The sequence below is a fragment of the Bubalus bubalis genome, chromosome 14, assembly GCF_019923935.1.
Source record: "Bubalus bubalis isolate 160015118507 breed Murrah chromosome 14, NDDB_SH_1, whole genome shotgun sequence".
Taxonomy (NCBI): domain Eukaryota; kingdom Metazoa; phylum Chordata; class Mammalia; order Artiodactyla; family Bovidae; genus Bubalus; species Bubalus bubalis.
Window position 1 is genome coordinate 41,987,255 of NC_059170.1, and position 26,954 is coordinate 42,014,208.

Genomic DNA, 26,954 nt, shown 5'->3' on the forward strand with positions numbered 1-26,954 from the left:
CACAGCATCATCTTATGGGATTTGGAATAGCTCAACTGGAATTCTATCACCTCCACTAGCTTTGTTTGTAGTGATGCTTTCCAAGGCCCACTTGACCTCACATTCCAGGATGTCTGGCTCTAGGTCAGTGATCACACCATCGTGATTATCTGGGTCATGAAGATCTGTTTTGTACAGTTCTTCTGTGTATTCTTGCCATCTCTTCTTAATATCTTCTGCTTCCGTTAGGTCCATACCATTTCTGTCCTTTATCGAGCCCATCTTTGCATGAAATGTTCCTTTGGTATCTCTGATTTTCTTGAAGAGATCCCTAGTCTTTCCCATTCTGTTGTTTTCCTCTATTTCTTTGCATTGATTGCTGAAGAAGGCTTTCTTATCTCTTCTTGCTATTCTTTGGAACTCTGCATTCAGATGTTTATATCTTTCCTTTTCTCCTTTGCTTTTTGCTTCTCTTCTTTTCACAGCTATTTGTAAGGCCTCCCCAGACAGCCATTTTGCTTTTTTGCATTTCTTTTCCATGGGGATGGTCTTGATCCCTGTCTCCTGTACAATGTCAGGACATGATTAATGCTTATTAACCAAGACACATCTCCAGAAGCTAAATTCTGAAGCATTGAGTCACACTTGACAAGACTCTTCCTGGGGAGGTATGGACTGACGTCTTGTGACACAAGAGTCTGTGCTGTTGGCTAAGAGTGGCTGTTTTCAGCCAGCCTTAGCTAAGTGACCTCAGAGTCACCCTGATGACCGCGAGGCTTCCCCTGTACCCCTGGGATGGGGGACTGTGTCAGAGAGTGACACGCAGTGACTGCCCCAGGAGAGGACAGTGCTGAGTGAGCCCTGAGCAAGTACTTCCTGCAAAGGCAGTGGCTCGTCCTGGGCATTGGCACACGAGACTCTGCTCAGGGTCTTCAAGGACAGCAAAGCAGTGGAGGACCCTCGGGTGGCTGAGGGCAGGCTCTGCTTTTGCTCTGTGTTCTTATCATCCCTCAGAACAGATGGCCTGTGATAATGTCCCTGGTCTCAATCTTGTCATGGCCAGTGTCTCCTTCGGTGGAAATGAGGGTTCGCTCTGAGATCTGAGCTGGAAGGAGGACTCCCCACATCACTGGCACCCCGTGTAGTCCCTGCCTCGTGAGCCTGGGCATTGTGGCTGACACAAAATGGGGGAGGGGACAGTCACCCCTGGGCCTATGAAGCCTCTTGATCATGTTTGGGGGATCTGAGGCCACACCCACACTCCTCCTGGCTGAACCCACCATAGTGGACTCAGCTGCAGTTTTGAAGTTTCAGCTCCTCTCTGAGCAGATCCAGAGACTGGAGGAGAAGCTTGAAGCTGGTGTTGAGCAGGATTCCGAGGACCAGAGCTGGCCCTGCCAGAGTGGGGCGGGACGCCCACAGGAGCAGGGTGGGCCCTGCAAGTCCCCACCCCAGGCCAGCTTACTGCAGACGCTCTAGTATGTAAGCAATACTGCTACAGATATGGAAACTTCAGAGCTGGAAACCCGAAAAGGGCCCTCCTCTCTCTTGTTGAGTCTTTGTCATGTCCAACTCTTTGTGACCCCAGGAACTGCAGCACGCCGGGCTTCCCTGTCCTTCACTTTCTCCTGTAGCTTGCTCAAACTCATATTCATTGAATCGGTGATGCCATCCAACCTCTGTCATCCCCTTCTCCTCCTGCCTTCAATCTTTCCCAGCATGAGGGTCTTTTCAAATGAGTCAGCTCTTTGCATCAGGTGGCCAAAGGATTGGGGTTTCAGCTTCAGCATCAGTCCTTAAAAACGAATATACAGGACTGATTTCCTTTCAGATTTACTGGTTTGATCTCCTTGCTGTCCAAGGGACTCTCAAGAGTCTTCTCCAGCACCACAGTTTGAAAGCATCAGTTCTTCAGTGCTCAGCCATTTTTACGGTCCAACTCTCACATCCATTCATGACTACTGGAAAAACCACAGCTTTGACTATATGGACCTCTTTCTGGGGTACAGGAAATAGGAAGAGGAGCTGAGATGACAGAGGATGTGCTGTGAATCTTGCCAGACTCTTCTCCCCCAGGTGCAGGTCTTACATGAAAACCAGGCCTGTCTCCCCCAGGTGTGGGTCTCAATGACCAGATGGTGCCGAGAGGGTGACCTTGGGGTCAGAAGCAGGGCAGGATAGTGAGCTAACTTGCAGCTGGGACTGTGAGCCTTAGACTGGCCTCTCTTCCTGAAGGTGGTGACACGCATCTGGACCCGTGAGCACTGGTGCAGGAGGGAGCCTGTCTGGGATGACCTGTTTCCTAAGTAACGACGTTGGTCTCGGGTTGGATCATTCACTCATTTATTTATTTTTAATTTATTTTTTAATTGGAGGGAAATTGCTTTATGTACTGTGTTGGTTTTTGCCGGACAACAATGTGAATCAACCATAATTATACATAGAGCCCCTCCCTTTTGAGCCTCCCTCCCCTCCCCCCATCCCACCCTCCAGGCCATCACAGAGGCCTCCCCGTGTTGTACAGCAACTCCTCACGGTTGTGTATTTCACACACGGTAGTGTACATGTTAATGCTACTTTCTCCATCTGTCCCACTCTTTTCTTTCCCCACTGTGTCCACAAGTCTGTTGTCTACATCCACGTTTCCATTCCATTTACTCATTTAGCCAACAGTTGCTGAACCAGAATGGGGGACCCTTTAGCCTGGGAGTGATTGAGGGAGCAGGAGCGAGGGCCAGGGGTCAGGCAAGGAACGAGGTGAAGGGTGAGTGGTCCTGGCCCTCCGGAAGCATGCAGACGGCCTTCTGGGACCGGCCCCTCCCCAGGACACACCCACTTCCACCGTCTCCTGACTTGGGGTGATGCAGACCCCCAGCATGCCCCTCAGGGAGGCCTCTGGCTGGCTGAGCAGGGCCATGCTTAGGGAGGGGAGTCAGGGGCACAGACTGCAGTACGGGGGGTGCTGAGAGGCTGCACTTGGGGCAGACTCTCCCCAGGTCCCTGTGGTTGGTCCTGGTCCCCCTAAGGTCTCGCCCCTCAGCCCCTCACCACCAGATCCGAACCTTCAGGGAATGTGGGATGTCCATGTGGGCCACTGGAGGCCTGGCAGCAGGTGTTGCTGCGACAAAGACCTGAGTGTCCCTGGGGGAGGGAAATGGGTAACAGCACCACTGAACCAAACCCCTGGCAGACTGAAGACAACTGTTAAAGGACAGTCTTTCTACAGATGCAGCCGTCAAGTTGCTCTGCCTTTCACACATGGTAGTGAGTACCCTGTCTCCAGAAGCATGCAAGAGGAAGCTGCATAACCACCAGTCAGGCAGGTTGCAGAGGAAATGACCCCATCGGGTAGGGGTTGGGCTGAGGTCACTCCCTCATTGAGCAACGTGGTGTTGAACGCCAGGCTGTGTTCATGGCGACACGTGACCGGGACTCCTGGGGTGAGCGCTCCATCCCCGACGGGGTCACTCACTCCTCTGACTCAGCGGAGTCAGTCCTGCGGCCTTTCCTTGGTGCTGCTTTTCTGGTTGCTGCTTGTGTTTTGACGACCAAGCTCAGAGTCCTGGGTGACTACCACCCATCATCGCATCAGACTCCAGCCTTGGCTTCTGACATCTCCGCAGCAAGAGGGAGACGAGGCCAGGAGCACAGACTGTGCAGACACACCCGAGACCCCAGGGGGGACACAGCAACTTCCAGTTCATGTGTTACCCCGTCACCGTTGTCAGAGTCATCAATCACTGGGCTCCAGATACAGCTCAGGGCTTCGTGGGCCCAAACATCTCATCACAGGGACATTGCGGGGCTTGGGGTCAGGGAGATTATCCCAGAAAGGGGTTATCCAAGGGGTGGGGGTCAATCTCTCAGACAAATGAATGTTCTTGATGACTCAAAGTTAACCTCTTTAACAGGTAACAAAAAAGAACTACACTTGGTCCTATTTATTTAAAAAATGAATTATCCCCCAATTGACACACATTTGTCAAGAGGCATATTAGCAATGCAGACAAGCAAAACCAATACACAATCCATAAATTCCCTTAAACAGCAGCACCCAGAAACTCCGTGGGCTTTTCTGGGTATTGGTGTGGGTGTGAGTGTGAGCACGTGTATTGCTGTAGTAATAAAATCACACTGTAAAACCCAACCACGATGTGCTTCTTCATATATTATACCTTGTGAAGGTCCTTCTATGTTAATATGTTTACTTCACCCATCTTAAAGCCACCCTACACCCTATGAGCACAGGTGTAGAGTTTTTCTAAGCTGTGACTACTTCAAAAGAAATCTGTCTAAAGCGAATCAGAGCACATGTCCTCCTGCTTCTGATTTCCCAGAGTGGGAACATGACACAAGCTGAACTCTGGGCGCCCGGGGTTCACTGTTGTTCAATGAACCCCACGGGCAGTTTCCGTAAGGAGGGGTCAGGTAGAGAGAAGAGCTCCAGGTGAGCAATGGGACAGCTCTGGGGCATGTGCTAGAGAATATTCTGGACTTTATCCTGGGAAGGCTTCCCCACAGGGCTCCCTGCCCCACACAGCCTCCGGCTGTGCCCAGGATTTCTTTGCTCCTCCCTGAGTCAGTGTAGCACATGGTAACGGGGGCCAGGGACTTTCCTTGCCGTCTCAGTCCTGGCCAGTCCTCAGCTTGGAGATGGGAAGGATTTTATCCACAGTAAGACTTTATATGTGGAATCTAAAAAGAAATTACACCAATGAACTTACAAACTAGAAACAGACTCACAGACTTAGAGAGCAAACCTATGGATGTCAGGCGGAAGGATGGGGGAAGGGATAGTTAAAGAGTTTGGGATGGACATGTACACACTGCTATATCTAAAATGGATAAGCAACAAGGGCCTACTGTGTAGCACAGGGAACTCTGCTCAATGTTATGTGGCAGCCTGGATGGGAGGGGAGTTTGGGGGAGAATGGATACTTGTATATGTATGGCTGAATCCCTTTGCTGTCCACCTGAAACTATCACAGCATTGTTAATCAGCTATATCCCAATATAAAACAAAAAAGTTTAATTAAAAAAAAAAAGGATCACGAAAGGGATATCTGTTTCCTGTTGTTGAATGGGCCCTGGGACCAACCCCACCTGGTTATTATGTACAGGGCCTTTGGGCTTATCACAGGCATGGTGATTCCAGGACTTGGTCCTTCCCTACCGGGTCACTTAAACTCCACAGGACTGGCCACACCAGCGATTGTCCTTTGGAGAGGAGAGAATCAGTGGGGCAGGAGGAATGGACTCTCAGAATTGCACCTGACATGGAGCCGGCATCCATGTCCCCTGGAGTGACCCTCAGGAGATTCCAGGCGCAACCTGACTCCTCTGCTTGGAATGAGTTTAGGGGGGAGCCTCATTGACATGCTTGTAAAGCAGCACCCCAGTGCTCACAGGAGGAAAAGCTCAGGGCTCCACTCCAGCAGCGCTGCTTCTCCCGAACCGTGGACCAGGAGGCACTTTGATCCTTGACTATTTGCTGGATGCCTGGTTGAGGGTGACAGGGGAAACAGGAGGGAGAAGATCAATGAGAATGGATGCTTATCTCCCTGTGTGTGTGTGCATGTGTGTGCGTGCACACGTGTGTGTGTGTGTGTGCAGTTGTGTCCAACTCATTGTGATCCCATGGACTGTAGCCCACCAGGCTCTTCTGTCCATGCAATTTTCCAAGCAAGAATACTGGAGTGGGTTGCAATCTCCCCATATTTCACACAAAATTCTTTCTGTTTCTCTTTGGCCTTTGCGATTCCATCTGATAAATGTGTCTCCTTGCTTTTCTTTCCAGAATGTCCTCTCCTACCCATGTCCTCACAGCCTCTGGCCAGGCCCCGGCCCAGGCCCTCAGTGGCTATCTGTCCTCTGAGACCTGCTGTGTCCCCAAGCCAAGAAGGAGACAGTGGAGAAAAGACAGGAAAAACAGTGATAATGCCGGGGTCGAGGTTGGAGGGCAGTGTGTATCCTTAAACTGATGGCTTGATTAGCTGGAGCAGATGTTCCCTGGGTCTTGAGAGGAAGATTCTGTGAATCTGTGTGGTCTGAATGGACAAGTTCATGCCGATTACTTTGGGTTGATTTTGGCTCTGCTGGTAGGCAACTTGGCTCTAATAAGACAAGCTCGAGCTCAGACTTCTAGCTTCTGAGAAGTGGAAGAGCCATTGACAAACAACCTGATCATCCAGGATAAAGGGCCAATCTGAGATGGATCTATTATTTCTTTGAGGTCTTGGAAGAGTGCTTTTCTTTGTCCAGTGATGTTTATCACACATCTGTGGAACGCTGGGTGGATGTGGACACAGCAGTAGGTGGTCATGGATTGGAGAGAGGGACTGGCTGACTCATCGTGACCATCCTGTGTCCTGTTCCAGGGAATTAGAGACATGACTCAAAATGGTTCAAGTGAAAGACAACCAACTTATATCTGCCATTAATACGTAACAGACTAGATAAAACAATAGTTATTCATTACTCATTAAAAATCTGGTTTTTATAAGTCCAGTTTTCATTTAGATCAAACTTTCCCATCTCTGTAAAAGCATTTTTAAAGGAGACTTTTTCTTGCAAAAAAATTGTGCATTTCTGTTTTCTTAAACAAGGTGTTCTTGCTTGGATTTTAATTTAATTTGACTTTCTTTTTTTATTGTGCTTTTGCTCTCATGCATGCATGGTCAGTCGTGTCTGACTCTTTGCGACCCCAGCCCACCAGGCTCCTCTGTCCATGAGATTTTTTTTTCTGGCAAGAATCCTGGAGTGGGCTGCCATTTTCTGCTCCAGGGGATCTTTCCGACTCAGGGATTGAACTCACATCTCCTGCATCTCATGCATTGGCAGGCACCTTCTTTACTGCTGAGCCACCACAGAAGCCCTTATGTGGTGCAGCATCAGGTCAAATGGACCATAGAGCTCCCCCCTGTACCCCTACGATGCTGGGAGGAGAGGATCCTACACTGTTTCTGCCTGTCTGCTGGTGCCCCCGACCCTTGGGCACATAGGTAGCACATGAGTTCTCCCTGCCAGCTCTTTCCCACCTGCCATACCCTCAACCCTAACCCTGTCACCTCCCTCATGTCCTACTACAGGAGTCTCCTCAAGGCCTTCCTGGCCCCCAGTATCTTCCGAGGATCAGGGGGCACCCCGGATGTTGGGAGAGATGTGGGTTGTCTGTGTCACGTTTTTCCATCCTAAGCCTTCACTCTTTCTGACCAACCAGAGGGCAGACACACACCTGCTGTCAGGTCAGGCCTCCCCCTGGGTGCTGGCCTGCTCCCTGGCTCTGCTGAGAGGGTGTTTGGAGCCCCTCCGGAGCAGCATCTAGGTCGGAGTGTGAGTGACAGGGGGTGGCAGCAGTGGTGGGGCAACGGGATTTCAGCCCGGGAGGGGACTGGAGCCTGAATGAGGCTCGGGTGGGAGCTGGCTCTCTCACCTGGAGAATGTGTTTCCCAAACTTCTCCAGCCAAGGAACTTTTTGTATCCCCCAGAGCACTGCAAAGGACTTTGCTCTATGGAGCAGACTTTGACCAACCCCGTTTTGAAGAAGAGAAGTGATGCGGTGGACACGTTGCTTTGCTTCAGGAGCATTTGGAGTTTGGGTGTGAGGCTGGTGCCCCCTGGGCTCGCCCAGTTCCCCACCCACAGAATGCCATGAGCTTCTGGTGTTCTGTCCCTGGAAAGATCCCTTTCGTTTGGACTCCTGTGCTCCTCCTTCCTAGGAAGCACGCATGCACACGTTCTCAACCCTGGCTGACAGCTGGTGTCCCCACACGCTGGAGGAACCCTCCTGATTGATGCCAAGTCTTCTAAGGTTTTTCCTGATTGCTTAGCAGAGATAATGCCTTTTCCTGCTTCAGAATTTTGCTGTATGAAAATCAGGACTGTTATGTTTAGGAAAAGAGATTCCTGATCAAATGATAAATAAATGCTGAAATAAAGAATTCAGGCAAAGTGGGAAAGTACACCCAGAAGAGGGAGATATTAGACATCAGAAGGGCATCACTATTTAAGGAGACAGAAATTCAGGGCTCATAATTCCTGCCATGGAGGCACAAGAGACCCCATTCTTTCTCAGGGGCCAGGTTTTCTTGGCTCATTCTGCTAGAAACCGGTGAAGGTCAGCACCACACTCAGTGTTGAGCTGGTGTGGACTTTGTCTCTTACTGATGGGCTGCAGTGGAGGAAGTATGCGTTTTGAAAGAAAGGAGAAAAAACCTGGCATTTGCTTGTCCAACAAATATTTACAGGTCTGTCTACAAAGGGTCAGGATGACCTTGGGAGTCTTGTTGTCATGTTCCTGCAAAGGCCTCCTGAGGACCTTCCTCGGCCCGGGCTGGCGGGCTGCCCTGGTAGGGCTGGACCCTGCGCCGGCTGGTTTGGAGTCTGGCCCGTAGTGCTGTTCTGGCCTGTTCCCTGGATGGGCGTCTGCTAGACCCATCCCCAAGTGTCTTCTCGTGCCTGGCCCATGCTCTGTGACCATCTCATGCTTAGGAAGCCAGGTATCTCATAAGACTCAATTTGAAGAGGCTGGAACTTATTTCTTTCAGCAATCTTTGCTCCTTACTCTAATAAGTCAAGCCTGCTCTGTCGCCTCTGGACACCTACAGCCCACATGCTACCTCCTCAGGCCTTCCCCAACCACCCTGCCCAAAACATCAGTGGCCAGTCCTCTGGAGCCCTCTGCCTTTTTGCATTTTCGTTCACAGTGCTTGCCTACCCGATCTCACACCCACGCCTAGCGACACATTGGTTGTCCCACGGGAAGGTGAGCCCAAGGCAGGCAGTGGCCCATTTTGCTCATCGCTGGGCCCCTAGTGTGTCACAGTGAGTACTGATCAATGCACCTGGGCAGCCGGTGCAGGCATGGATGTTACTTTCCACATGGACTCGCCCTGGCTGTGGGACAGAGGATTTGGGGTAGCTGAGGCCATGTGAGTGCTTTCTACTAGGGTCCAGTGTTAAGGCTCCAACAGGGGGTATAGGGAGCAGGGGACAGGTTGGGGGTAGAGGAGCCTGTGCTTGGAGCATGGCAGGGCAGAGGAGCTGCCGTCCCCAACCTGGTCATCTGCCTCCTGGGCCCTGGGAACCTTTCATCCTCAGTGTCCCCTGGAAGCAGAGTGACCCCGCCCAGCACCTGCTGCTGCCCTTTGGCCTTTAGTCTCTTACTCAAGTGTCTGCTCTCAAAATACTGTGAGCCCGGGATACGGGGCACGCCCCACTGTCTTTGTCACCCCTGTGCCCAGGACGCAGATACTCAGCGCGTATCCACAGGCTTGAGCTGGCCCTGGACCAGAGCTGCTGTCCGATGGAGGGAAGGGAAAGGGCTTGCCGGGACCATCTTCCAGCAAGCATTTCAGTCTGGGCCTCCGTAACAGAAGGGCAGGGCCCTCATTTAGCGCAGTGTTCCCAAATTCCTCCCCTCTGCAGGCCACAGGGCAGCATGGTGATGAAGCTCTCTTAGGATGACTCAAAGCCACCAAGCTGGGGGCCGGGGGGTCAGGGAATTCAGTGGATGGGGCACTCGGGGTGTCTGGTCCCCACAAGATGACGCTCAGCTCGGGTGGACCCAGAGTCCCTGAGGTCGCCTCACTGGGGAGGAGACCGGGCCAGCACTGTTTCCTGGAATATCTGATACTGAGGACCCCTCCCAGCTAATAACATGAGGTCATTCGGGTTATGCCATAATGGCTCATGCCTCCCAGTTTTACATTTTTTAAAAGTACATTTTGGGATTTTCCTTTCAAATAAACAACCTGTGGGTTCCTAGTTACAAGTCAAACATCTCTGAAATCACTGTGCTGAATCCTGGGGTTTGAAAGAAATCTTCAAAAGCTAAGAACATCAGTTCATATTTAAATTAGAAGTAAAACTCAGAAGAGTTAAAAAATAATAACACATTATACTTAAATTAGAAGTAAAACTCAGAAGAGTTAAAAAATAATAACACAATCAATAAAAATTGGGTTAGGGAGTGATGTGAAAGTGGTTCTGCAAGTGGACGGTTAAATCTCATCCTGCCCTTCATAGAGCAACACAGCCAGAACCAACAAGATGAACCAGAAACAAAATCCACAATTTTGAAACAATCATAAGCAACACACGCACCCAAAGCAAAGAAAGCACAAAATACAAACCATGGAGAGAGAGAGAGAGAAAGGGAGAACCCACAAAGAACCTCTGAGGGCAGAGCTAAGAACAAGTGGCTCTATAATTCTATTGGGCTGAATTAAAGTTTTTTAAATGTAAAACACCAACCCCCTAAGAATTAAACCATGAAACTACTAGAAGAAAATGTGGGAGAGTTATAAAAATAAGTAACTTTGGAGGGAAGGAGAGAAACATGGCTAAGGCTCAGGGGGCCATAAAAGAATTCTATGCAAACTATGTACAGTAATCATATTCTAAAAAAAGATGATAACAATTTAAAAAGAATAACCAAGTGTGAATGACATTTGCATCACATATCAAATTTAAAGGGGACCTCCCTGATGGTCCAGTGGCTAGGACTCTGCACTCCTAATGCAGGGGGCCCAAATTCGATCCCCTGGTGAGGGAACTAGATCCCACATACCACAACTAAAGAGAAAGATCCCACATGCTACAGCTAAGACCCGGAACAGTCAAATAAATACTTTATAACAGATTTAAAGGGGATAGTTTCTTCACTTCATATTTCACCATGACACATGCGTGATGAAAAGACCAACCCTCCTATAGCTGATGGACAGAGCAGATAGAGGCAGAGGACTAATCGCCTCTTACACACAGAAGAAGACGGGAACTGTGATGAGATGAGGAGGTCGTGCTTCGTGTCCTAGGTCAGGACCTATGAGAAGGTTTCACCCCCAGGGGACAGAGCTGAGCTGGCAGTGCGGGCATCACAACTTTTACGTGGGGCAATTGACAGCATCCGTCAGGAGAGAAAGTGCTCACTGCATCTGCAGGGCAAGTGCACCTGTTGGGATCTTTCTTGTCCTGTCCCCACGTGCACAAGCTTCCTGCATAGCTCAGTCAGGAAAGCATCGGTGCGCAATGCAGGAGACCTGGGTTCAATTACTGGGTTGGGAAAATCCCCTGGAGAAGGGAAAGGCTGCCCACTCCAGAATTGTTGCGTGGAGAATCTCATGGACAGAGGAGCTTGGCGGACTACAGTGCCTGGGGTCGCAAGAGTCGGACATGACTTATCATTGTCTTTCTTTTCTTTTTCTTTTTCCCACATGCACAAGGGTCTGTGTGTCTACAACAGCCAGTATGATGACACATGGATCAGCCAGGACACAGCCCACCGAGCATGAAAATCAGGAGACAGAAAAGCCAGGGGGAGAAAGGTGTGTACCCTACACCAGCCTCTGCATAAAAGCCACAGAGAATATTCCTGGTGATCCTACCTGTGTATACAGGAGACCAGGCTGCTGTGGCTTCCGAGTTCTGAAATACCATCTAACCGGTCCCTTGTTACAAGAACCCTTCGGTGGGCACGGCTAGCACCCCTCAATGGTCTTATTTTCTGACTCACTCCTGGCTGTTGTGCTGATCATACCTCAAATGTGTGTCTTGGCTTCTGGTTTATACGATAAGGTCAAGCAGAGAGCAAATATGGTGTATGTGTTAGATGCTTAGTGGTGTCCAACTCTTTGTGACCCTGTGGACTGTAGCCCACCAGGCTTCTCTGTCCTTGAAATTCTCCAGGCAAGAATGCTGCAGAGGGTTGCCATTTCCTTCTCCAGGGGATCTTCCTGGCCCAGGGATCAAACCTGGGTCTACTGTATTGCAGACAGATTCTTCACCATCTGAGCCACCATTTTGCCTGTGTTTTTGTCACCTCCGGGCCTGCTTGGCTGCCCACGGCTACTCTGGGGCTCTGAGTGTCCTCTCTTCTCGACCTGACTCCACGTGACTGGGGATCCTCAGATGGCTTTGGGAACTGACAGCATGGTAGCCGTCAGGCCAGCGGACTTGCCAGGAAACATAAAAAGGACATCTTCATCCATGTCCCCCTAGCAGCCCAGTTCTACCTTTTCATCTGGGGGCGACTCTGGCCTTCAGCCTCAGCTGGGTGTCCTGAAAAGCCCAAGAGACTCAGAAACTAGACAGTCCGTTTGGAGACTCAGGTGAGCCAGGTGAAGCCGCTGTGGCCATAGGACCCGGAAGCTCTCAGCAGATGGGTGGAGATGCTAGAAATATTCCTAGTGTGAGTTTTGCAAAGTTGCTCTGTCATTTTTAGCATTGATTTTGAAAAGTTGTCTGTCTGGATGCCTAAAGGTTTTTTTTTTTTTTTTTTTTTTTTAAATATTGTTATTACTGGGTTAGATCATAAAAAATGCAAACTGGTCTAATCAGGCTGACTCTGTGTTGAATAATGACTTTTGGCTAAGAAATATTAGCCTGAGAATCTACATCCGACCTCAGACAGAGACCAGGACGCTAGAATGATGACTGGGACCTATAAAGACTGAGACAGAAAGCCAGTTCCCCAGCCTCAAACCTTCCCACAATTGACTGTCCCTCCGGACTGCCCCCTGCATAGGGAACACACAGTCTTAGCCACTGGACCATCAGGGAAATCCCTCAGCCCTTTTAAATTTGACACGTGACAGAGGGTCCCCCACCCCATAGGGGCTCAGCCGCTTACACCTACCCTGCAGCCTCATGAGAAAGGAATACCTTGCCCAAAGACAGAGCGAGAGCAGGTTCAGACAGGCCTCTCCTTGGCCTTCCTAGGAAACAGAGAATGGCGGGGCAGGTGTCTACCTGGGCACTCGTGCCCACGTTCAAGGCTTTGGCCCCACACGCCCTTCCTGCCCTGACGGATTCAGGCCTCCCTCTCATTCATCCTTCATTCCTGGTCCCCTCCTTGAGGGGACGTCCCCTCTCTTTCTCCCACAGACAGAGCCTGGCTCTGGACACGCCCCTCCCACATGTCACTTCCTAGGAACCCTTGTGGGGCTGGGGGCTGGGCACACCCCTCGTGTTTTTCCTGCTCCCTTGTTCTCTGGGAGATCCAGCCCTTGCCGAGGAGCCTGTTGCGGGGCTGGGGGGCTCCCTCATTCCCTATGATCGCCACGCTTCCTGGGGGGCTCCTTGACAGCACACCCAGCAAGATGAGGGATGGGATGGCTCAGTAGCTGGAGTTTGCCTGCTGCCTGTGACCGCAGACAAATCCCGCACTGGTTCTTGTTTGTCTCGTCATCAGTGCAGTTGGAGAAGAAAACAGGAAGACCGCCAGGCTGAGGGAAAGGACCACCACCTCTTTCCCCCAACTCCTGTGGGCCCAGCGGAGGAGGTGAGGCTCCTGATTCCCCAGGGCAGGCGCCGCTCTCCAGGCCAGGGCCGCAGCTGTTGGAGGGGTGGGGACCAGTTACCAAAGGGGCCTCAGGGAAGCACACCTCCCAGACTTCACGCCCTTGTGTGGTCCCCGCTGGGTGGAATCTGGGCTGGGTTCTGACTCACTCTGACCCGTGGGGCTTGGCAGCGGTGAGGGCCTGCTTTTCCAGACCTGCCTTTTAAGGGCTGCGTGAAGCCCTTGCTCCTGGGACCCCTGAGCCACCCTGCTGGGGAGGCCACAGGATAGGCTGTGCAGGGAGGCCTCGTGGAGAAGGTGGGTCCCAAATCTGGAGAGGGAAAGAGGCCCCTTCCCGACCACACCTCTGGGTGGCTCCAGCTCTGCTCACATACAACTGAAATCACGTGGGAGACCCAGAGTGGCCAGGACAGGCGTCCTGAGCACAGCCACCCCACCAAGCCAGGAAGATGACAAAAATGGGCCTTGTTTTAAGCCTCCAAGATGTGGGATATCTGTTAAGGAGCAAGAAACAGCCAACGGAGTCCAATGGCCGGGTCCTCTCGCCTCTGCTGCCACTGACCGTGTGGCCTTGGCGAGGCCTTAACCTTGTGAAGCCTCAGCTCTCCAGCCTGTAGTTCAGAGGGGACACTGCTCAGCGCAGAGCCCTGCACATCAGGATCAAGGCTGTGGCTCATGTCCGCATAACTGAAGGGCAGAGGACACGAATCCGCAGGCTGGCTTTCCCTGAGAAGTCTGAGAGGCTGACTTTGGAAGCCAAAAGCCAGTTGCCCCTGTTAGAAGGTCTTACCTGGAGCCCAATGTATGTGTGTCACCTGGGTGGGCTCCCTCCCTTCTCCTGGGTACAAGGGAGGGTCTCTTGTCTGCAGGGAGGTCACAGGCCTGCAGCCGAGAGACATCCTCCCCTATCTCCCTGAGTCCTCAGAAGGTTCTGGGCCCACAGAGGGCCTGGCCCACGAGGTACGGAGCCTGAGGTCATGTCCGACTCACCACTAGCACTGTGAGTTTCCTTAGATGACAAGGCTTCTATGTGAATTTTCTTTTCTTTTTTTTTATTTATAGCTTTTATTTTCTCAAATTGTGGCAAATCATACATAACATCAGAGAAGGCAATGGCACCCCCCTCCAGTACTCTTGCCTGGAAAATCCCATGGATGGAGGAGCCTGGTGGGCTGCAGTCCATGGGGTCGCTAAGAGTCAGACACGACTGAGCGACTTCACTTTCTCTTTTCACTTCCATGCTTTGGAGAAGGAAATGACAACCCACTCCAGTGTTCTTGCCTGGAGAATCCAGGGACGGGGGTGCCTGGTGGGCTGCCGTCTATGGGGTCCCACAGAGCCGGACACGACTGAAGTGACTTAGCAGCATACATAACATAAATCTCACCATCTTCTCCATTTTGAGGTGTACAGCTCAGCAGGGCTTGGTGGTGGTGCTTTAGTCACTCAGTCATGTCCGACCCTTTGTGACCACCAGCTTCCTCTGTCCGTGGGATTTCCCACGAAAGAATACTGGAGTGGGTTGCCATTCCCTTCTCCAGGGGATCTTCCCAACCCAAGCTTTGCACCTGTGTCTCCTGCATTGGCAGGTGAATTCTAGGGTTTAGTACAACCCATTCACATTGTCGAGAAATCCTTGCTGTGTGATTTAATTTTTAACGTTTTGAAAGTGAAAGTCGCTCAGTCGTGTCCAATTCTTTGTGACCCCATGGATTGTATAGTCCATGGAATTCTCCAGGCCAGAATACTAGAGTGGGTAGCCTTTTCCTTCTCCAGGGGATCTTCCCAACCCAGGGATTGAACCCAGGTCTCCCGCCTTGTAGGCAGATTCTTTACGAACTGAGCTATGAGGGAAGAGTTAATGTTTTGAGGAACTCTTATACAATTTTGTATGACGGCTGCACCGTTTACGTTCGTACCATGATCTACAAATTTCCATTTTTTCCACATCTTCTCCAAGACTTGTCGTAGTCTGTTTTTCTTTCCTTTTTTCGTTTGGAATAGTAGCCATACTCTTGAATGTAAGGTTTTGATTCGCCTTTCCCTAATGACTTGTGATGTTGAACATCTTTCTATATGCTCATTGGTCAGGTGTATATCTTCTGCAGCCATGAAATTAAAAGACGCTTGCTCCTTGGAAGTAAAGTTATGACCAACCTAGATAGCATATTCAAAAGCAGAGACATTACTTTGCCAACAAAGGTTCGTCTAGTCAAGGCTATGGTTTTTCCAGTGGTCATGTATGGATGTGAGAGTTGGACTATGAAGAAAGCTGAGTGCCAAAGAATTGATGCTTTTGAACTGTGGTGTTGGAGAAGACTCTTGAGAGTCCCTTGGACTGCAAGGAGATCCAACCAGTCCATTGTGAAGGAGATCAGCCCTGGGATTTCTTTGGAAGGAATTATGCTAAAGCTGAAAGTCCAGTACTTTGGCCACCTCATGCGAAGAGTTGACTCATTGGAAAAGACTCTGATGCTGGGAGGGATTGGGGGCAAGAGGAGAAGGGGACGACAGAGGATGAGATGGTTGGATGGCATCACTGACTCGATGGACGTGAGTCTGAGTGAACTCCGGGAGTTGGTGATGGACAGGGAGGCCTGGCATGCTGCGATTCATGGGGTCACAAAGAGTCGGACACAACTGAACGACTGATCTGATCTGATATCTTCTTTGGAGAAATGTCTATTCAAGTCCTTGGCCCAATTTTTAATTGGGTTTTGTTGTTGTTGACTTGCAGAGGTTCTTTATACATTTTGGATATTAACCCCTTATCGGATTTAATGTTTGCAATCATTTTCTCCTTTTCCACAGAGTGTCATTTCACCGTCAGTTGTGTGCCCTGATCAACAGAAGGTTTTCATTTTGATATCATCCAATTTATTTATTTTTACTTTTGTTGCCTGTGCTTTGGGTGTCACATCTAAGAAATCATGACCAAATATCATGTCATGAAGCTTTTCCTGCATGTTTTATTCTAAGAGAATTTCATAGTTTTAGATATTCAATACATTTTGAAATAATTGTATATGTAGGGCAAGGCAATCATTCTTATGTAGGTGGATATTTTCCTAACAATCTGTTGAGAAGACTCGCCTTTTCCCATTGAATGGTTTTGGCACCCTTGCTGAAAGTCCTGTGTTCTTATGTGTGTCGGCTCATTTCTAGGCTCTCCATTCTATTTATTGCCATTATCACACTGTTTTGATTGCTATAGATTTGTTACAAGTTTTGAAATCAGAAAATGTGACACCTCCCACTTTTTTCAAGATTGTCTTGGCTATTCAGTGTTTCTCATTCCCTATAAAATTTAGGATAAATTTTTCTATTTCTGAAGAAAATGCCATTAGGATTTTGACAGGGATTGTGTTGAATCTGTAGATCCCTCTGGATAGTATGGACGTCTTAAAAAATGTCTTCCGATCCAAGAGCACAGGACATCTTTCTATTTATTTGTGTCTTCTTTCATTTCTCTCAACAAAGTTTCTTAGTTTTCAGTGTACACGTCTTTCATCTCCTTGGGTGAGTGTATTTCTAAATATTTTATTCTCTTTGATGCTGTTGTCAACTGAGTTGTTTTCTTGATTTCATTTCGGATTGTTCGTTGTTAGTATATTCTGTGTGGATGGGCATGGAGATGGGTGTGGAGAGACTGGTCTAGCTGTGTCCTTGAGATCTTGGAACCCTGTGTTTGTGCAGCTGGAGGAGCCTGGACAGCCTTGGTTCAGGGCTCGGGCTTTTCCAGAGAAGAGACCCTCACCTAGAGAGGTCAGCTCCTCACAGGGTCCATCTCATGAAGGACGCCAGAAGAGCAGGACCATGGCTCGTGCGGCCGTCCCCATAGCCTGCCCCAGTGTCATACCTTCCAATGAGGGTGCTGAGAACTTCACAACCACACTCACTGACATTCAAAGTGAATCTTCACTGTTGATGGCACCTGCATCAGACAAATACAATAAAATAAAAATAAACCGATTCTAATATTCCCTAAATCCCGGCCCATCTTTCTTAGTCCGCAGTTGGAAGAAACTGATTGATGGATAAACAGACATTAAAAAAAACAAACCTTAGCTGAAATCACAATGCAGGCCCTTAGAAAAGGCCTGCACTCTTTTCCAACCACAAAGACGATTAAGATCCTGAACAGGAAGCTGCAGACGGCACTTATCCTGGTTCCCGCAGGGCAATGCTCTCCTGTCATTGAAAGTGTCTGGGGGCCTCACGCTGTGTCCTCAGAAGCCTTATCTCCAGGGCGAAGGCAGCAGCTTCTGGGGGTGGAGTAGACCCACCCTCCGTTGTCTGCGCTGTCTCCTCCCTGCTTCTCTAAACTCTGCAGCTCTGAGCGGAAGTCCTGAGGGAGGGTTGTGTGGGCGTTGCGGCCTGGGGAGCTCCTACCCTGGGGACTTATCTGCGGCCACGTTTCTGGAGCCAGGCCAGTGACCTTACTCTACCCATGACCTTCCCCACTGACTTCTCAGTTCCAGGAATTGTTGGGAAAATCCCATTGGAAACCTGAGGGTGGCAGGGTCCCTTGATACTAGTACTCGTGTGCTGAGAGAGGGGGTGCGTGACCTGGAACCCCACCAGTCTCGGGGGCCACAGGGAGGGGGCTTATATTGTGTCTACATCTGCTGGTTTTGGTTGCCAGGATGTGGAAGCAAGCCCAGGCCCTACAGGGATGGATGGTTCTCATGTTCTTGGTCCCCAGCCCTCCAAAAAGAAACCTTTAGAGTGAAGAACTATACACCTCACTGGGGAGATCCCGATCTTTGATATGAAACCCAGAAAAGAAAAAACAGAGACGGAGGAAAAGAGGCTATTGAAAGCCAACACCTTTCACTAATCACCTGACACTGCAAAGAACTTGACCCCCATCCCCCTCACTTAGTTACCCCCCTCATTTAGTTATCACAACAACCTGTGGGACAGCCGAGGTCATCACCCCACCTCACAGGTGACAACTGAAGAGCAATGCGGCCCCATGTCCAGAACTAGCCTCAGACTCCCCAAGGTTCTTGTTCACAAATCATGGAAATTTGAAACAGCGACAGCAGGTCAGTAAGGCAAGCGCAGGCCCTTCTGGACCCGGCCAGTGACTGCACAGGTAGCCCACAGGTAACACACCTTGGCGCCATCTGGGCTTGTCCCGGCGAGTGGAGACGCAGCCTGTGGAGGAGTCCAGTCTCTGAACCATCTTGTTAGGGCCCAGGTTTCAGGACAAATGAAACGTCTTTCCTTCTGTCCTGCCTTGGTGCCTGGGAGGTAGGGTCCTGTCATCCTTCATTTGGTTGACAAGTGTTCACGAAGTTGGGCTGAGGGCAACACAGAGTTGGTCTTGGTACGTGAGGGCCCACTTGGCTCTGCTCCATGGGGCCAGCCAGCTGGATCTGAGTCTCCTTGCAGAGGACCAGGAGTGGCTTCACCCAGCTGCTTGGAGTCACCATCCCAACTTTGCTCCCCCACCCCAGGCCACCCTCATGGCTTAGATGGTAAAGAGTCCACCTGCAATGCAGGAGACCCGGCTTTGGTCCCTGAGGAGGGAAGATCCCCTGGAGAAGGGAATGGCTGCCCACTCCAGCATTCATCCCATGGACAGAGGAGCGTGGCCAGCTACAGTCCATGGGGTTCTAAAGAATCAGACACGACTGAGTGACTAACACTTGACTTCACTTTTTCACTTTCCCCCTCCCCCACTCTCCTCCTGTGGATGGGCTCCAGAGGGGTCTGGATGTAGAGCACAGTTACTGCTTCCTGGGGCCTCAGAGCTGCTGGTCACACATGCTTTGAAAGAAGCATTTTTTTTTCTTTTGGTCCTGATTCTCTTGAAAATTGGAGTTTTTGCTGACAATTAGTGTGTGTGTGTGTAGTAAGTGCTTAATAAATGCTGTCCCCGAAGTGAAGTGAGGTTGCTCAGTTGTGTCCGACTCCTTGCGACCCTGTGGACTGTAGCCTCCCAGGCTCCTCCATCCATGGGAATCTCCTAGCAAGAATACTGGAGAGGGTTGCCATTCACTTCTCCAGGGGATCTTCCTGACCCAGGGATCGAATCCGGGTCTCCCCCATTGCAGGCAGAGGCTTTGCCTTCTGAGCCACCAGGAAGCCCCTGCCCCCAAGGCAAGGTGCAAATGGGGCAGGAACGCTGGCCTGGGGCTCCAGCCCTGGGTCTGACCTTGCTGGGAGAGCTGCCCCGAGGACCCCAGGCTCCTTCCCACCCCTGGGAAGTGAGTGGGGCCTTAGTCCCTGTGGACCACAGGGATGGAAAACGTCTCAGCCACATGTCCCAGGTAAAGAACACACATCATCCATGAGCTCAGTGCGCATTCCCTGGGACCCACTTTCCCAGCAGAGTGAACCCCTGCTGAGGCTGGCTGGAGGCACAGACCTGTTTCTCTTGGGTGTGGGGAGAAAGATAAGAACCAGGAAATTAAAGACTGCGTGATCCACACAACCAGGAAGCAAGCAATTTGTGATGACAATACGATGACAAGAAGAGGGACTTACCGGATAAAGGGACAGGACAGTGCTGACAGCCCCTGCTGCTGGCTCATGGGGCAGCAGGTCACTAGAAGTTCTTTGGCATTCTTAGACAGCCTGACCAACGGTTGGCATGTTTCCAGCTTGTGGTCAGATGATCAGAAGGTTCTTGAGGTTTAAGGTCAGTTTGACCTCCTCATTACCAAGCCAGCCTGACCAATAATACTGCAATGGCCACTGCACGAACATGCAGAAGCAGGCTGGTGTGGCTGGATCTTCTGGTGACAGCAGAAATAAACATCAGTTCATGGAAAGATAGAAAACTGGACTCTTCTCCGGCGCGCCTTCAGAATGCCTAATAGAGGGAGATGTCTCTCCCATCCCTGCCTGGCTCAATAGCACAGACGACTGTGGATGCCGGCTTCTCCACGTGTCTCAAGATGCCAGATGTCTGGGTTAAGACTAGGGGGTCAGACCTTGTAGACAGCTCCAGTCACCCACCCTGAGCTCTTTACAGGCCACGCAGGGTACTCGAGGCGTGACGTGTGAAGCCCAGGGTTCCCCAAACCAGCATCCTTGTCCTGTAGGATATTCTTAAATGTTACTTAAAAAAAAAAAGTTGAGTGGTTCATTGACTTTGAAAAACACAGCTATTGCTGCTGCTGCTTAGTTGCTTCAGTTGTGTCTGACTCTGGGTGACGCTATGGACTGCAGCCCACCAGGCTCCTCTGTCCATGGGATTCTCTAGGCAAGAATACTGGAGTGGGTTGCCATGCCCTCCTCCGGTAGATCTTCCCAGTCCAGGGATCCAACCCAGGTCTCCTACATTGCAGGCAGGCTCTTTACCACTGAGCCACCAGGGAAGCCCACTACTTTAAACCAAAGCAGTTTTATTATTTAGAAGTTGTTGGTGCCTTTAACATGTTTGATCAGGACTGAGTTTGCAGCTAGATCCAGACTTATTTGACAAAACACCGAGACTGTCCTGTTTAATAAATGGAAAAAACTCTACAAACTTGTAAAAAATATATGGCCTGGGATCAAGGCTTGCCAAATAATGCTGGAAAAGCTGAAACAGGGTTGTTTTAGGCTGAGTTGTCCTTAGCTGCACACGTGGGTGTGATTTATGCTGTGGCATTTGGCTCCTCGTCAGGGAAGTGGAGTGACAGGAAATCTGTTAGGATTTATGTCTCTTGGCCTCTCAGACATCTCTGCATCCTGTTCAGAAAGCTCAAGCAGGTCTACGCTTTCCCTAGCCTGTGACCAGGGAAGCCTGGAGCTCGGGGCCATTTGAAGACCTCCCTCGGTTCCATGCTGTTCTGTGGTTTCACAGGAAGCCAAAATCCCTGGGCAAGCAGAAGGAGCTTTATGTTTTACAAGCCTTGTGAACATTTGGGCAGGTTTGCTTTCCTGCTTCTTTTCTCTTAGGCTGATGATCACATTCATCTCAGCCCCGTGTGTGAGCCGGAGATTCGTCCTCCAGAGACTGGCTGGATATGACCTCTATGTCCACCTCCATCCATAGGTCCAGGGTGGGCTACATCACAGTGGACCTGTACCTCAGGTTAGAACCCCATATGCTGCCCTTGAGATAAGTTTGGGAGACAAACTTGGGGAGTATCAGGTGGAAAGTGAGGGGCTGAACTGGGGGTGAGGAAGCTGGACCATGTGCTTTAGGGAGCAGAGCTCTGTTGGGTTCTTGGTCCTGCTGGGCCACCCCATGACAATGTTGGGTGACTCTGACAAGGTTGGGTGACTTTGACTCTCACTTCACACTGGCCTGAGCAGTCCCCAGGGATGTCAGCGCCTGACTCTTTCAGGAAAAGGGAAGCCCAGGGGATGCAGACATTAGCTCTGGAGAGCTGGAGTTGTTGGAACAAGGACCCAGGGTCTGTTCCTGGCCCGGAGAACACTCGTCTCCATCACTTTTAGGTCAGGATTTCCTGGTCACTCCAACTTCATGAAGTCCTCCTGTCCACACATCAGTTTAAGCCTCAACTGAAACACTTGAGTATCTTGGACACTCAAGAACATGTGGTAGAATTGCGCTTTCTTCTCGATACTCTCAGTTGTGGTGTTCAAGCTGCCACCTTTCCTGAGCTTGTGGCTGCCAGCTCTGGACTCCAGGAATGCCTGCCTCTGCTTTGGGAAATCCAGGAGGTTCCAGTCACGCTGGGGTCACACTCTGGAGAGCAAGAAGGTGGCTCTTCTTTTTTCTAGCTAAAAAATAAGACAACAACTAAACTATATGAAGTTTTTGTGTGTGGATGGACAGTAGTACCTAGTTGTAATTTGTGCATCCAGGTCTTTGTCTCACGTGGGCTGTGTGGGGTCCTGGCCATGCAGGTAGAAGAGTCAGAGGCTCTTTGTGACCTGGAGATGTGGAAAGAAGGTTGTGAGTCCTATTACTGATAAACTCAGCAGGTTCCTAAACCTGACCCTTGCTGGTCCCAAGTCTGACTCTGGTTGACCTTGTAGTTTCAAACATCAGACACATTCTGCAGCCTGGGGCCCGGGGCATGGCTAGGGAGGTATAGGGACAGCTTCAGTTTGTCCAGACCAGCACATCTTAAATGGGAGGGCTTGCTGAGGCCCGCTGGGCTCCTGCCAATGGTTGTGCCTCCCTCGAAGGTGGCTGTGTCTCCTCTGGGTTGAACCTGTAGAGCCTGAGAACGTACTTTACAGATGTGATCAGGGAAAGATGAGATTATTAGGGTGAACCATCACCCAGGATGACTGGTCTCCTTGCAAGAAGAGGACGGAGGAGCGGGGAGACACCAGTGAGTGACCACAGAGAAGGGGGTGACGTGGTCAGCTGACTGGTCTCCTTATAAGAAGTGGGCAGAGGAACAGGGATAATCCAGCGAGTGACCACAGAGATGGAGGTGATGCGGCCAGAAGCCAGGGGACATGTGAGGCTGTGAGAAGTTGGAGTAGGTGAGGAAGGATCCTTCCTTGGAGGCCTTCAGGGGGCACGGTCCTGCCGACTCCCTGATTCAAGACTTTTAGCCTGAGGACCTGTGACAGAATTTCTGTTATTTTAGGTCCTCCAGTTTGTGTGCTGAGATACAGGTGCCCCATGAATATAACACAAGGGGTGAGGTGTGAAGAATCAGCATTACCAACAGGCGCCCGGGTGACGCTGATGCTCCAGGTCTGAATCTCGCCTTGACCATCCTTGGGTCAGGTCAGCCCTGCCCATCGCTCATGTGCACATGGAGAAAGCATCTTCTAGGCAGGCCTCCAACCCTTCCAAGCAGGTGCCACCTCCCAGCTTCCCCAGATCCTGCCTCCCTTGCCTCCCCGGGGCCCCACCCTTCTGTGCAAATGCACACCCTCCTCTGCCTGCACCCTGGGACCCAGGATGCTCCAGTTCAGCTTTTACACCCAACCCTGCCCTCACGCCCTGGGAGCAAGCAGCACCCGAGGGCCCTGCTCACCGAGGAGGTCGCAGTCCCTGCTGCCGAGCATGCCAGGCACTACTCACACCGCCTGTAGGGACACTCTGCACATCTGTCTCCACTCTGCATGGAACCCCACTGGAGCTCATTCACCTGATCAGCCCCGTGCAAACGCGTCTGAGTTTCTGGATATGAAAGGAGGACCAATAAGAGGCTCTGTATCCAGAGGTGTCCAGCTGTGTGCTGATGCCTGGGATGGGCGGCGAACACAGTGGACACGTTTTCTCAAAGCAGCCTGGGTCAAGTTGTTTCAAATAACGTCCTTGGCACTTAAGTTAGCTCCTTTTCTGCTCCCCAACAGTGGTATGAGGGTGTTTATTATTGCAGGGTCTTCAAGCTCTGGTTAGCCCTGCTGATGTAGCAGGAAAGGGGTTCATCTTGCCCTCCCTCGACCAGCTGGAGCCCTGGTGGAACAGGCGGTGGTGACTGACAAAGGACAGAGCTGGGTCTTCGCTGAGTAAGTTCCTCCACATTGTGAAGGGAAGAGCAGAGATGGCCGTGGTTTAGCTCATAAAACTCCACTTTCCCACAGCCAATGGCCTCAGAAAAGGATGCAGTTTTGAGACAGCAGGTGGCCGGCATCTGCCCTGGCCACTTTCTAACTGTGCCAGACTGCTGTTTTATAAAGGGAAAACCCAGTTTCCCCCTGCAGGCCTGGGCTCAGGAGTGGGGACTGCTCCCTCCCTGGTGGGCTGTGTGTCTCAAGCCCATGGGAGTCACAGCAGAGCCATGGGCGTGTGGCTTCTCCAGGCTTTGGTTGTTCAGTCTCTTAGTCGTGTCCAACTCTTTGCGACCTCATAGACTGCAGCGCACCAGGCTTCCTTGTTCTTTACTCTCTCCCATAGCTTACTCAAACTCTTTTCATTGAGTTGGTGATGCCATCCAACCGTCTCATCCTCTGTCATCCCCTTCTCCTCCTGCCTTCAATCTTTCCTAGCATCAGGGTCTTTTCCAAGGAGTCAGTTCTTTGCATCAGGTGGCCAAAATATTGGAGTTTCCACTTCAGCATCAGTCCTTCCAATGAATATTCAGGACTGATTTCCTTTAGGATGGATTGGTTGGTTCTCCTTGCAGTCCAAGGGACTCTCAAGAGTCTTCTGCAGCACCACAGTTCAAAAGCATCAATTTTTCAGCGCTCTGCCTTCCTTATGGTTCAACTTTCACATCCGTACATAGTAGACTTCAGGGAAATAAACAAAGAAGAGTTCAAGGTCAGCTGTCTTGGGTAGCCTGTTTGCTCCCAAACCTGAAGCCCTACATTGATGCCATGTATGGTCGTAGAGGTGGCACAGGAAGAGGGTGAAGGTGGAAGGCAGGGGAAATGGTAATTTCAACCTCGGAGCCACCCTTAGACTCCAGACCCAAGCTCAATGCAGAACCGGAACATCAGACTTTACAAGGAAGAGGCCAGGTTAGGCAGACAGCCTTGCTTTGGCCTCGGGGCACCCGGGAGCACCTGCTGAGCTGACCAGAAGCTGGGACATGGGCAGTGTCGCCCAAAAGAGCTCCGGGTCAGGAACCTCCCATGCAAACCTCCAGTTACAAATTCCCATTTTCTTTTCAGTTTTAAAAATGTCCTGTATAATACTTCTTATAGAAAGTCGGAAAAGACAGAGAAGTATTCAAGGCAAAAATGTCACCCATGTGCCAGTACCCAGAGAGGTTTCCTATGGGCAGAGCAGGAATTTCTGCACAGCTTCAGACACAATTGCATTCAATCAGTGAGACTTTTAAACCTTGAATGTTAAAAGACGGACATTTCTGTCTCTGAGTATAAACTCCTTGTGAACATGATTTACACACAACTGGTCATTATGTGGTTACAGGAGTTTACTTAACCAGACTCTTTTTGTTGGATAGAGACAATATTTTGTTTGTTTATTTCTTTCAATAATGGTTCCATGTTCTTAATGCAGAACACTGATTTTGTTCTACACACAGACGTACGCACACATGCAGATATACAGACACACATACAGACACACACACAGATTCAGACACATCCAGAGACACACGCATATGCATCCACTCAGACACACATGCACATATAAGCGCCTTGGATTTAGTTTGGTTTCTACAGCAAACCAGATGTTTCTCCTTGGTCACTTAATCTTTCTCGAGCTGATCCTCTCATTTGAGAGATGAAGGGTCAGAGCAAGTGACCTCAAGTTCCCTCTAGCTGGAGCAAGCCTGGATGTGATGGCGTGGGGGTCCTTTCCTTGGTGGACACATGTCCGAGTGGGCCTTAGAGGGTGTATGAGTAAGCTCCTCTTTTTAACAATTTTTCATATCACCCTCAGTTTATGTATATTTGTTTATAAATTACAACTAGGTACTGCTGTCCACCCGCATGAGAATACTTCGTAACACTTAAGTTTTGCCTTATTTTCTAATTAGAAGATAGCACAGCCTCAGGCTTACTCCCCAGCCTGTGACCCTGGCATGGCTGGTGCCTCCAGGATTTCTCAAGGAAGAGATTGTGTTCCTCATGCCCAGATCTGAGGGCCACGGGCTTGGAAAGGCGGTGGTCTGAAAACCACATCTGAGAGCATTCAGAAGAAGAGCTTGATTCTACTGCACATTCTCTAGTGTCCAAGACCCATGTGGACATGGGCCTGGTTTTTCCAAAGCTCCCCTCCCACAGACCTGAGTATGCCCCACGATGGTGAAGGGGGTTAGAAGCTGGTGCCAGGCTGCCTGGCACAGTATGAAAATTGAAGATCATTTGTCAAGGCCTCTTTTCATTCACTTTTTATATTTATTTATTTTGGCTGTGTTGGGTCTTAGTTGTGGCATGCAAGATATTTTTAGTTGTGGCATGTGGGATCTAGTTCCCTGACCAGAGATCGAACCCAGGACCCCTACATTGGGAGCCCAGAGTCTTAGCCAATGGACCACCAGGGAAGTCCCTCCATTCACTTTTGATCCAATTTTTTCACAAGGCCCTGAATGAAGGTCCAGAAAGGGAAGAGTTCTCCAAAATCCCCCGTGTACCTTGCTTTAGACCTGGAAAAGAAATTCACAGTCCAGAAGCTACAAAGTATAGATAGGGGGATGTGGTTGTGGGTTTGTGAGCATGGATTTTAGGAGCCCCAGTGAACAGCTGCAGGGCTGGGACCCCATGCTCCGGTCCAGGAATATCAGGATTGGGATTGCTGGTGGGGAGCTTCCTCTCTCCCAGGGATTCAGAATCCTCCTCTCCTGCAAACTCCACACCCCAACCCCTCATGACAGGCCCCAGTCCTGATATCCCAGGACTGCCTCCACACTGCTCACCTGCAGTCCTTCTCGTTGAGGCCTAACCATTCCTTCCTCCGGCCCGGGAGCCGGGACCTCTGGGGTCACCCTGCTACTCATGCCAGCAAGGCTGAGTCCACCCAGCTGGGGTGGGGATTATGGAACCAGATGGAACCCATCAAAGCTTTTCCAAGTAATGGGCTATCACTAGGTCAAGCGCCAAAACTGAAGCCCTGGGAGATTTAGTAAATGTGCTCCAGGTCAGAAGCAGGTGACTCAGATGTGGACGGTGGTAAGGCCGAAAATAACTGGGGAGTCTTAACACAACTGAGTTTAGGAACCGTTCCCACCTTGCCAGCCTGACTCTCAGGGCATCGTGGAGATAGGTCTGACTAACACTGGAAATGTGTGTCATTGGACACAGGCCAAGTAGAAGCCAGCATCCCCCAGAGTCTTACAATTGCCACCAGCTTTGGATAATACGAATTTCTGCTTCCTAGTCTAGT